The sequence below is a fragment of the Bufo gargarizans genome, chromosome 6 (assembly GCF_014858855.1).
Source record: "Bufo gargarizans isolate SCDJY-AF-19 chromosome 6, ASM1485885v1, whole genome shotgun sequence".
In the NCBI taxonomy this organism is placed as follows: domain Eukaryota; kingdom Metazoa; phylum Chordata; class Amphibia; order Anura; family Bufonidae; genus Bufo; species Bufo gargarizans.
Genome location: NC_058085.1, coordinates 312249422 through 312262074, shown reverse-complemented (window position 1 = coordinate 312262074; position 12653 = coordinate 312249422).

Sequence of the window (12653 nt, the reverse complement as noted above, 5' to 3'; positions counted from 1 at the left end):
TCAGTAAGCGATTGCATCTTATGATTGCAACAGATCATCATTGTCACTTCTGTAATACAAACCATGATGCATGTAAAACTAAGAAGAAATTTACTCACAAATAGATAAAAGATCAAACCTATACTAACAGCAGCATACACATAACAACACAGTACATAAAACACCCAGCGGAGAGAGGAGCATCTTCTCTATGTGATCTGTCAACTAAATTTAAGCTAAGCTTGATCTGGTCTGCAGATGCCCCTATTGTCCTTTGTCCCTCGCCAGGATTAGGCATGCTTTCTATGTGTTACCGCCTGGCTGACCTACTTTATATTCTTGGAGTTATTTTTGGTTATACAGTAGCTATAAAATCTGTAAGCTTGGTTTTATGAGCTTGCAGTAAATAAGGGCTTATGTACATAACCGGCCTGTACTATGGTCCACGAAAAATGCATCTGAAAAATGAGGACACCTTCTGTGTGTGTTCTGTATTTTTCTCGCTTCCATCAATAGAAAGGGCTATTCTCACCCGCAAATACGGACTGCAGAATGGACACACAGATCCACAAAAAATATGGATGCGTGCATGGCCTCATGGAAATTAATTGTTCATATGTTGTCCACAAAAAAGGAAAATGCAGCACCGCACACCGTAATTGCCAGTGCCAGCAAGGACTTGTCAGTCGTAGCCAATTTAATAGAAAATTGCGGCACATGGCTTTTTTTGTCTGCAATTTATGGCATTTTATTTGTGTTACATCACGTGGGATTCATGATCCAGTTATATCTCAGAAGCAAAAGTTGATTACATAGATTAGATTTGGCGACCGGACGTTTCGGCCTGTCAAGGCCTTCCTCGGCTCCTATGGTTCAGTAGCACAGACTTGTACCTATGACACTGGCGGACCTGTTACATGTGCACTTGGCAGCTGAAGTCGTCTGTGTTGGTCCCATGTTCATATGTGCCCGCATTGCTGAGAAAAAAGAGGTTTTATTATATGCACATGAGTCTCTAGGAGCAACAGGAGGCTCTGCTCTCTCTGCAACTGATTAAAAGAGCCAGGCAGTGTAAATGGCATCACAACCAACCCTGACTTCTCCTAAAATTAATCAAAGTACAGAGCACAGTGGTTACAGAGATAGAACAGCCTCTAGGAGTAACAACATCGCCCCCGTTGCTCTTGGAGGCTCATTTGCATATAATAAAACATAATTTTTCTCAGCAGTGCGGGCACATATGAACATGGGACCAACACAGATGTCTTCATCTGCCAAGCGCCCATGTAACAGGTCCGCCGGTGTCATAGGTACAGATCTGCTGACAGATGCCCTTTAAGCACGGAGCATATGATGAACTTGTTGTTTAACTTAGATATTTAATTCTATTCTTAAGATAAAGATGTAATAGTGAGAACTTGTGAGCAATATGAGGTTGTACAGGGGCTCTCTTACAGAGCTCTGGAGAAGCTGCTCTCTCCTTCATCCCCAAAACAGAAAAAATCCAACCTAACCAACAAGTAGATAGTCACTCTAAACTGCGCATGTAACGAGAGCTGTAATCCAGTATTAACCACTTCCGGACACATGACGTACTATTACGTCATGGAAGCCAGTGCGTTCCCACATCATGACGTAATAGTACGTAGTGTTTAACTCCGGTCACCACGCTGCATCACGCGGTGACCGGAATGAGATGGTTGTACTAATCAGCAGGCAGCCATCTTAGCTGAGGGCGAGGAGGAGTTTTTTCGGCCCCTCTGCAGCCCGATCGCTGCGATTGGCCGGTCAGTGAAGACAGCTCATCGCAGCGCCGGCAATGTATGGTGCTGCAGGGGGTCTTGGCTAGAGGTGTGAGGGTCTGATGACATCAGCCAATGTCACCTCCTAGGTCAGGGAGGGGACACCAGACACAGGTGTCCCTTACCAGCGCTGCGATTGGCTGGAGCAACGCTATACTACTATTAGTGAATCTGTGGTGCTGCCTGTGACTGGGACGGAGGTAATTGAGGCTGATTACATCAGCCCATGTCACCTCCGAGGTCAGGGAGGGGACATCAGACACTGATGTCCCCTCCCAGCGCTGCGATTGGCTGGAACAACACTCCAGCCAATGGCAGTGCTATGCAGCTGAAAGAACAGTTGGTTCCTCTCTGCAGGCAGCCAGTCTAGCTTGGGGACTGCTTGCAGAGAGGAATCCCCACTGTGCTGCTGGTTGTTGGCTGGGACGTGTGGTACTACCACAAATATATATATATATATATATATATATATATATATAATATAACAAAGAGTAGATTAAATTCCCATACATTTTAAATGTAATATTTATTCCCAAAAAAAAGATAAAAAGACAAAACATATTCATACCAAATACATAATAGTGGTCAACATGTATAGAGACATCTAATTGACAGCGCCACCTAACCTAATTTATGCACATTAATATATATATGGCCAATGGAGAGATACTTTGTAGGGAATGTGATCAGTGCACACTAGATTAAATACATAGGGAAATCAATCCTCTCTAAAATATGTGTCAGTGAGCACTGATCTAAATATATTCCCAGATACCAAGACCATGAAGTAATAGAATTACTATAGTGACTAATCTGGTAAAAAAAACAAGGGTGATCATACCAGGGTAGTGGCAGGGTACCTGGTATTTTATATATGTATATATATATATATATATATATATATATATATATATATGACAATTTTTATTAGTACTAGGTTAGATTTTTGAACCCATGCATGTGCCGTCTGCGTGCGTGGGTCCTGCACCTGCTGAGCGCTGGTCAGTACTGTCAATTACTGACAGCGTCTGCTCAGGTTTCAGTGCTTTTTTTTTTAGCTTTTTTTTTTTTCTTTTCTACATTTTTATCTTATTCTTTCTTTTCTTTCTTTCTCTTTTTTTTTATCATAAATTTTATTTTTAATTCATTACAAGCCCCCTCACGTGTTAAATCACTAGATAATACCCCCTGATACTTTTCATTTTACACACACCAATAAAAATAAAAATGTCCCATCCATCCCAGAGAATGTACTCCGTTGAAGAGGCATACGCCATTCTTGCCTCTGAAACAAGGTCTGCAAGTGAGGGAGAAGAGGATGCCACATTCCTCTACTCTACTCCTTCATCATCATCGTCATCTGGTGAGGAGGGACCCTCAAGGAGACGCCCCAGGAGAGATAAAGTAGCTCCTTTCCTAGTGATCCCCTATGGACCACACCACCTGAGGATTATGAGCCCCAAATTCCAGAGTTTGAGGGAAACTCTGGAATTCAGATTGACTGCACGGACTTCACAGAAAAATATTTTTTCAAAATCTTTTTCTGTGACGAATTCATAAATTTGATGGTGACCCAAACAAACTTATACGCCCAGCAGTTTATAGCTCAAAACCCAACATCCATATAATAGACCCCTAGGTTGGACCCCAGTAAATGCAGCCGACATTATGACATTTGGGGGGCTGTTGCTGCATATGGGCCTGGTAAAAAAAAAAAAAACGAAATTAGACAATATTGGAGTTCAGATGTCTTGTACAATACTCCAATTGTCAATATGGCCATGTCCTGCTCAAGATTTGAATCCATTTTGAAATTCCTAAATTATAGTGATAACGCACAGTGCTCCCCCCCCCCCCAAAAAAAATGACCCACAATTTGACCGTCTATTCAAAATAAGACCCCTCCTGGAGCACCTCAACTCCAAATTTACAGAGGTCTTCACCCAAGAAAAAGAAATTAGCATAGAAGAGTCCCTTGTACATTTTAAAGGAAGGGTTAAATTCCGCCAGTACCTGCCCAGCAAGTGGGCATGGTACGGAATTAAAATGTACAAGCTGTGCGAGAGTACCTCCGGGTACACCTACAGGTTCCTGGTTTATAAGGGAAAAGATTCCCGGATACAACCCCTGAATGTCCCCCCGTCCTAGGAGTTATGGGAAGATCATGTGAGACTTACTACACCCACTGCTGGATAAGGGTTACCACCTCTATGTGGATAACTATTATACCTATTCATTTCCCTAAAAGCTAGAGGTACTGTAGCTTGCGGCACAGTACGGGCGGAATTTAACCCTTCCTTTAGGCCTCCCTAGTTCCCTGGTAGGGCAAATACTCCGAAAAGGCAACAGTAAGGCTCTCTGCCATGAGAAAATCCTGGTGGTTAAGTACAAGGACAAGAGGGATGTCCTTGCACTGACCACCATTCACACTCACACCAGTTCTCCTGCCCGAGTGTGAGGTACCACTACCACTGTCAACAAGCCAGACTGCATCCTTGATTACAACAGGCACATGGGAGGGGTGGATCTGTCTAATCAAGTTCTGAAGCCTTACAGTGCCATGCGTAAAACTAAGGTGTGGTACAAAATGCTGGCCGTATACATTGTACAGATGGCACTGTACAATGCATACATTTTACATAGAGCTGCAGGCCACATAGGAACTTTCATTCAGTTCCAAGAGGTGGTCATCAAGGCCCTAATTTTCCAAAGTCAGGAAGGGGAGGGCCCGAGTACTTCAGGAGGTTATGGTTCCGTGTTGTACCAGGACAACATTTCCCTGGTGAAGTCCCACAAACAGGGCCGTTTGAAGGAATTTGGGGGCCCCAAGCAAAATAGACATGGAGGCCCCCCCCCCCTCCACGCCCTCCCCACCTTACGCACGCAAAGCCTACAGGAACCACAGTATAGCCATACAGTTTAAGTTCACCCACACTTTATATAAATAAAAAAGGAGATTTACAGTGCAAATACTGCTGTTGCAATTAATGTGCATGAAATTTGAACATTTTCAACAAATGAACATTTGCAATATACATAAAAAAAGTGCACAATAACTAAATCCAACATACTTAAAACACACACATTAACATTTTTCAGTTCTTACAAACCTGTGTCCTTCTCTACCGAGCTCTCCTCCTCTACCTCCTGGCTGTCACTCAGTCCGGCCAGGAACCGCGTGGTACAGGTCAGGAGATTCAGTTTCCTGTTCCCGGCCGCGGCCGGACTAAAAAGAAGTGAGCACTCGCTCAGTGTACACTTCCTGTCAGTCCGGCCAGGAATAGGAAATCCCCTGTTCCTGTACCGCGCGGTACCTGGCCGGACTGAGTGACAGCCAGGAGGTAGAGGAGGAGAGCTCGGCCACGCTACAGAGCAGCAGTCAGCACAGCCAGGGCCGGTGCAAGGATTTTTGCTGCCCTAGGCAAGATAAAAATTGCCGCCCCCGCCTTATCAGATGATCTGCCCATATCATGTTCCACCCCTTTCTCAGCTTTTAAATTAAAAGAACTGCTATGTTTCCCTTAGGGTTAATCCAGCTTCTTGTAGCTGTCTCTTTTTGCGGAACAGAATTGCGGACCCATACATTTCTATGGGGCCGCAAAACGTGTGGCCCCGATCCGGAATTGCAGACCCGGATCCGCAATTCCGATCCTGAAAAAAATAGAACATGTCCTATTCTTGTCTGCAATAGCGGACAAGAATAGGCATATTCTTAGTGCCGGCAATGTGCGGTCCGCAAAATGCGGAACGCACATTGCCGCTGTCCGTGTTTTGTGGATCCGCAAAACACACACGGATGTGTGAATGGACCCTCAAAATTTGTTTCCAATGTAGTATTAATAACTAAACAATTACATAATAAACACATTGCATTGTCTACTTACCACCAGGACAAGAAGATGATCTGGTCTCTTGGTTTGGCTCTGGGGACTCCCTTGTCACTCTGTTCTCCCCCTCACTTGTCACTCTCATTATTCCCCCCCCCCTCCCTTGTCACTCTCATTATCTCCCCCCCCTCCCTTGTCACTCTCATTATCTCCCCCCCCCTCCCTTGTCACTCTCATTATCTCCCCCCCCCCCTCCCTTGTCACTCTCATTCTACCCCCACCTCTAGTGTAGCGTGGCCGAGCTCTGTTCGGTCCGCGGTACAGGAGCATTTGTTTCCTGTACCCGGCCGGACTGACAGGAAGTGCACACTAAGTGAGCACTTTCTGTCAGTCCGGCCAGGTACAGAAAACAAAAGCTCCTGTACCGCGGACCGAACAGAGCTCGGCCACGCTACATTAACAACAGCATAGAGCGAACACAGCAGGCAGGATTCTTTAGAGCGAAAAGCGACGGCTCTGCTTGGGGCCCCGGGCCAGCTCGGGGCCCCAGGCAATTGCTTGTTTTGCCTATCTGTTAGCGACGGGCCTGCCCACAAACAGTGAAGAAGGGCAAGATCCCAAAAAGATGTCGGGCTTGTTACAAAAGGGGAATACGAAAAAACACAACTTATCAGTGCGACACCTGCCCAGATAAACCTGGCCTCTGCATAAAGGATTGTTTCTGAACCTACCACTCATCCATGGATTTTTTATTTCATCCTTTATGCTCCCTGTAATATTTCCATTTTATATCTCTGATTTAGTCCACCTTGCTTGCATATCCACTTTCCAACAACCACTACATATTCTTTTCTTTGAGACAACTGTTAGGTCAAAAGTGTGCTTTCCACCCCTTTAAATGTTCGTATGGGGTGCTCTTTCCGAAATGGGGTCACTTCTTGGGGTTTTTTATTTCTGGGGACCTCAGGAAATATATTTAATGCGACATGGCAGCTAAAATCTATGTCTGTTTATTCAGGCCTGCAAAAACCATATTTTGCACTTTGTCTCTAGAGCCCTGCTGTGCGCCTATACAGCAGGCTACAAACAGATATGGGGTGTTTGCAAAAAGGGGAGAAAATGGGGAACATATACTGGGGTGCATTTTCTCCTTTAACCCCTTGTGAAAGTGAAAAATTGGGGTCTGCTTGTAATTTTTCATTTTTGCAAATGTGTGCTTTAAAATCCTCTCTCTATTATTTCTGCCTCCTGTGAGACACTTGTTTGCTGAAAAGTACCCTTTCCACCCCTTAAAATGTTCGTACAGGGGTGCTCTTTCCGAAATGGGGTCACTTCTTGGGGTTTTTCATTTCTGGGGATCTCAGGAAATGTATTTAATGCGAATGGCAGCTAAAATCCATGTCTGTTTATTCAGGCCTGCAAAAAACATATTTTGCACTTTGCCTCTAGAGTCCTGCTGTGCGCCCATACAGCAGGCTACAAGCACATATAGGGTGTTTGCAAAAAGGGGAGAAAATGGGGAACATATACTGGGGTGCATTTTCTCCTTTAACCCCTTGGAATGTGAAAAATTGGGGTCTGCTAGTAATCTTTTATTTTTACAAATGTGTGCTTTGAAATGCTTCTCTCAAGTAATTCTGCCTTTTGTGAGACACTTGTTTGCTAAAAAGTACCCTTTCCACCACTTAAAATGTTCGCACGGGGGTGCTGTTTCCGAAATGGGGTCACTTCATGGTGTTTTTAATTTCCGGGGACCTCAATAATTTATTTAATGCGACATGGCACCTAAAATCCATGTCTGCCAATTTAGGCCTGTGAGCAAAATTCATATTTTTTCCATTTGCATGCTGTGCGCCCATACAGCAGGCTACAAACACATATGGGGTGTTTCATAGGCGTGCGCAGCCTATTGCATTAGGGTGTGCACCCTAAAGGACAAAAACACACGCCCCGCGCACGTGTGTATTTGTGTATTTATGTATGTATGTATATATGTGTGTGTGTGTGTATATATATATATATATATATATATATACACACACACACTGTATATATATAATTATATACACACACACATATACACACAGGCTGGGCCTCACCCTAGCATTGCCGTGACTCCGCCTCTGCGCCTAGGAACAATATATAGGGGGGGGAGGGCACATAATATACCACAGTCAAAAATGGGGGCGGGGGGCACTAATAATTTCCACCATATAATCATACTACTGAAAAAAACAAAATAAGTATATATAAATAAGATTACAAAATAGGAGAGTATTGCGGTATGCAGGGGTACCTTTTTATTGTACTATCCTAATACTTAAAAGACAAGCTTTCAAGAGTTTTCCTTTCTTCCTCGGTATTGCTTCATACCTGAGAAAGAGAGAAACACTCTCCAAAACTTTTCTTTAGAGTTTAAAGCAGTTTCAGCACTATAATAAAATAATTTACTTACAAAAGAAGCCATTCAGTCGTCTGCTGTGCCGTCCTCTGCTTGCTTCCGCGGATCTTCCCCTCCTTTCAGTCTCTCCATAGTGCGCAGGTGCCCTGTTATGGGGGATATGTGGATGACACAGTGTTATGGGGGATCTGTGTATGACACACTTATGGGGGATCTGTGGATGACACATTGTTTTGGGGGATCTGTGGATGACACTTTTATGGGGGATCTGTGAAGGACACATTTTTATGGGAGATCTGTGAATGACACATTTTTATGGGGGACCTATGGATGACACACTGTTATGGGACTGGATGACACACTGTTATGGGGGACCTGTGGATGACACACTGTTATGGGGGACCTGTGGATGACACACTGTTATGGGGGACCTGTGGATGACACACTGTTATGGGGGACCTGTGGATGACACACTGTTATGGGGGACCTGTGGATGACACACTGTTATGGGGGACCTGTGGATGACACACTGTTATGGGGGATCTGTGGATGACATATGAGGTCCCCTGATAGCCCTCCTAAGTTATATTACCCCTGTATAATAATGTCCCCTGATAGCCCTCCTAAGTTATATTACCCCTGTATAATAATGTCCCCTGATACCCCTTAGTTATATTACCCCTGTACAATTATGTACACTGATACCCCTTAGTTATATTACCCCACCCTGTATAATTTAACCTGATACCCCTCAGTTATATTATATAACTGAGGGGTATCAGGGTACATTATACAGGGGGTAATATAACTAAGGGGTATCTATCAGGGTACATTATACAGGGGTAATACAAGTGAGCAGGGCTATCAGGGACATAATACAGGGGTGAGGGGTAAGATAAGTTATATTACCCCTGTATAATGTCTGATAGTAGCCTAGCCCTCCTCGGTTATATTTCCCCTCATGTACCCTGATACCCCTAGTTATATTATCCCCTGTATGATTTACCCTGATACCCCTCAGATATATTATATAACTGAGGGGTATCAGGATAATACAGGCGACAACAGAGGATTCGTAGCACTGTGGGACGGGGGGTACATACTACTTTTTTTATATGCCCAGCCCTCACCTCACCAGCTAGCAGACGGCCAGGCGCGCAGGCAGGGTACTACTATTCAGATGCAGCGTGACGTGACGTCAACGTCAACTCAGCCTGCGCCGCACAGCACGCACTCCCTCTCTGCCTCTGCCGGGTCCGGGACTCCGCCCCCTATTTGAATACTAGCCGGCAAAACAGACAGGGAAATAGGCTGGGGGCAGGGCGCATGGAAGTGACGAACCTATTAGAGTGTGCCCAGGCACACCCGGCACACCCCGTGCGCACGCCTATGGGGTGTTTCCTGAATGGGGAGAAAATGGGGAACACAACCTGGGGTGCATTTTCTCCTTTAACCCCTTGTAAAAAAAATTGAAGTGTACTAGTAATTATTTTTTTTCCCACAAATGTGCGATTTTAAATGCTTTCTCAAGTATTTCTGTCTTCTGTGAGACACCTGTTTGCTGAAAAGTACCCTTTCTACCACTCAAAATGTTCGTACAGGGGTTCTGTGGGGTTTTTCATTTCTGGGGACCTAAGGAATTTATTTAATGCCACATAGCACCTAAAATCCATGTCTGCCAATTCAGGTCAGAAAAATCCATATTTAGCTGTTTGATTCTAGAGCACTGCCATGCGCCCATACATAATTTTTTGAGCACCTATGGGGTGTTGGCGTATTCGGGGGGAAATGGGGAACAAAATGTGGGGTGCATTTTGTCCCGTTACCCCTTGTGAAAGTGAAAAATGTGGGTTTTAAAGCAACTTAAAAAAAATTATAATATTTTTTTATTTTTTTACAGCTAAGCGTTTCCTAATTTTGTGAAACGCCCGATGGGTCATAGTGCTCACTACACACCTTGAAATATTCCTTGAGGGGTGAAGTTTCCGGAATGGGGTCACTATTTGGGGGTTTCCACTGTAGGGCCACCTCAGGGTGTCTTCAAATGCAACATAGCTCCCAATTACCATTCCAGCTAAATCCGCTTTCCTAATGCCATATGGTGCTCCTTCCACTCTGAAGCCTTCTGTGCACCCATACATAATTTTTTTTGAGCACATATGGGGTGTTGGCGTATTCAGGGGAAATGGGGAACAAAATGTGGGGTGCATTTTGTCCTGTTACCCCTTGTGAAAGTGAAAAATGTGGGTGTAAAGCAACTTTTTCTGGACAATTTTTTTTTTATTTTTTATTTTCACAGCCAAGTGTTTCCTAATTCTGTAAATCGCCCGCTGGGCTATAGTGCTCACTTCACACCTTGAAATATTCCTTGAGGTGTGTAGTTTCCGGAATGGGGTCTCTTTTTGGGGGGTTTCCACTCTAGGGGTACCTCAGGGTGTGTTCAATTGCAGGATGGCACCTGTGAATTATTCCGGTGAAATCTGCCTTCCAGAAGCCATTTGGTGCTCCTTTCCTTCTGACCCCTGTGGTGCGCTCACATAGCAGTATACAAGCACATATGGGGTATTGCTGTAATCAGGAGAAAATGGTCAATAAATCAGGGGGTACATTTTCTCCAGTTCCAGTGTTAAAAGTGAAAAATTTTGGCCTAAAGTTAATTTTTCTGGAAAAAATGTTAATTTTTCATTTTCACAGCCAATTCCATGAATCACCTTTGAGGACAAAGTTCTCACTACACATCTTAAAAGGGTGTAGTTTCCAGAATGGTGTCTCTTTTTGGAGGTTTCCACTCTAGGGGTACCTTTAGGGTGTCTTTATATGCAACATAGCTCCCAAAAGCCAATCCTGCAAACTCTGTCCTCCAAAAGCTCTATGGCGCTACTTTCCTTTTGAACCCTGCCATGCACCCATACATTATTTTTTGAGCACATATGGGGTGTTGGCATATTCTGGGGGAAATGGGGAACAAAATGTGGGGTGCAAAATGTGGGTGTAAAGCAACTTTTTCTGGAAAAGATTTCTATTTTTCATTTTCACAGCCAAGCGTTTCCTAATTCTGTGAATTTCCCTATGGGTCAAAGTGCTCACTACACACCTTGAAATATTCCTTGAGGGGTGTTGTTTACATAATGTGGTGATTTATTTGGGGTTTCCATTGTAGGGCCACCTCAGGGTGTCTTCATATGCATCATATCTCCCAATTCCAGCTAAATCCGCTCTCTAAAAATCATATGGTGCTCCTTCCACTCTGAAGCCTGCTGTGCGCCCATACATCAGTTTTTGAGCACACATGGGGTGTTTCTGTAAACTCCAGATTCAGGGTAATAGATTTTGAGTTGTGTTTGGCTGTTAACCCTTGATGTGTTGCAGAAAAAAATAGATAAAAATTTAAAATCTGCTTAAAAAAAAGTGAAATTTTGAAATGTCATTCCCTTTTTTTTTATTCTCGTGGGGCACCTAAAGGGTTAAAAAAGTTTGTAAAATAAGTTTTGAATAGCTTGAGGGTTGTAGTTTCTAAAATGAGGTGATTTATGGGTGGTTTCTAATATGTAAGCCTCAGAAAGTGATTTCATAACTGAACTGGTCCTGAAAAAATTGGGTTTTGGAAATGTTTTTAAAAATTTTAAGATTTGCTTCTAAACTTCTAAGCCTTCTAACTTCCCCAAAAATTTTTTATTTTTTTTGGCCCTCCAGAGGACATTATTCTTAGGCCCAAACCCCATATAATCAATAATGTCTAACAGATTTTGATTCAAAGAAACAGACCCTAGTGGTAAGTTACTGGCCACAAAAGCATCTCCAAATGTTTTTTCTCCTGGACCTTTGGGGCCCACTATGGTATCAGAGACTAGACCTACTGGAGGATACTCTGGTACTCTAGTGGGACAGTCTGAGGCTGTCTAAAGGCGTCCATATGTGTTATACAAAGTTTGGCTGAAACTGCTCCCTCATGGCAGATGTTGCTAGAAAGAAGGGTTGGGCATGTTTGACTTCAACATGCTTGATTCTTTGTTGTAATGGGAGAAAGTATTTTCCCGTAGGCGACTGATAGTGGCCTAATGGGTGTCTCCTAGGGGTGTAGCTAAAGGCTTAGGGGCCCTGGTGCAAGAGTTCAGCTTGGGCCCCTCTTTCTTCAGTACTTTGTGGCCAGGGGCAGGGAAGCACATAGACTTCGTGCTACCTGAGGCAAAAATTGAAATGGCACCCCCCTCATGCCAAATTCTTGACCTAACCCTTTCCCTACAGCCAGAGGTGTAACTTGACCTGCATGTAATTTCTATAATACCAATGTCTTCTTATGTAGTACAAGGGTCTTTGGGCCCCCTCAGGCTCCTGGGCCCGGTAGCGACTGCTACCTCTGCACCCCCTATAGCTACGCCCCTGGTGTCTCTCTTTTACGTATGCCACTGGGATGTCCGGAGAGGTAGGAGGAGGTGCGGAGAGGTAGGAGGAGGTGCGGAGAGGTAGGGGGAGGTGCGGAGAGGTAGGGGGAGGTGCGAAGAGACAGGGGGAGGTGCGAAGAGACAGGGGGAGGTGCGGAGAGGCAGCAGGAGTGCTCTTCTCCTAAATACACATTTAGGGACATTTATTAACATTTATTAAGACTGGCGTTTTCTACGCCAGTCTTGTTCCTCTGCACTGCCA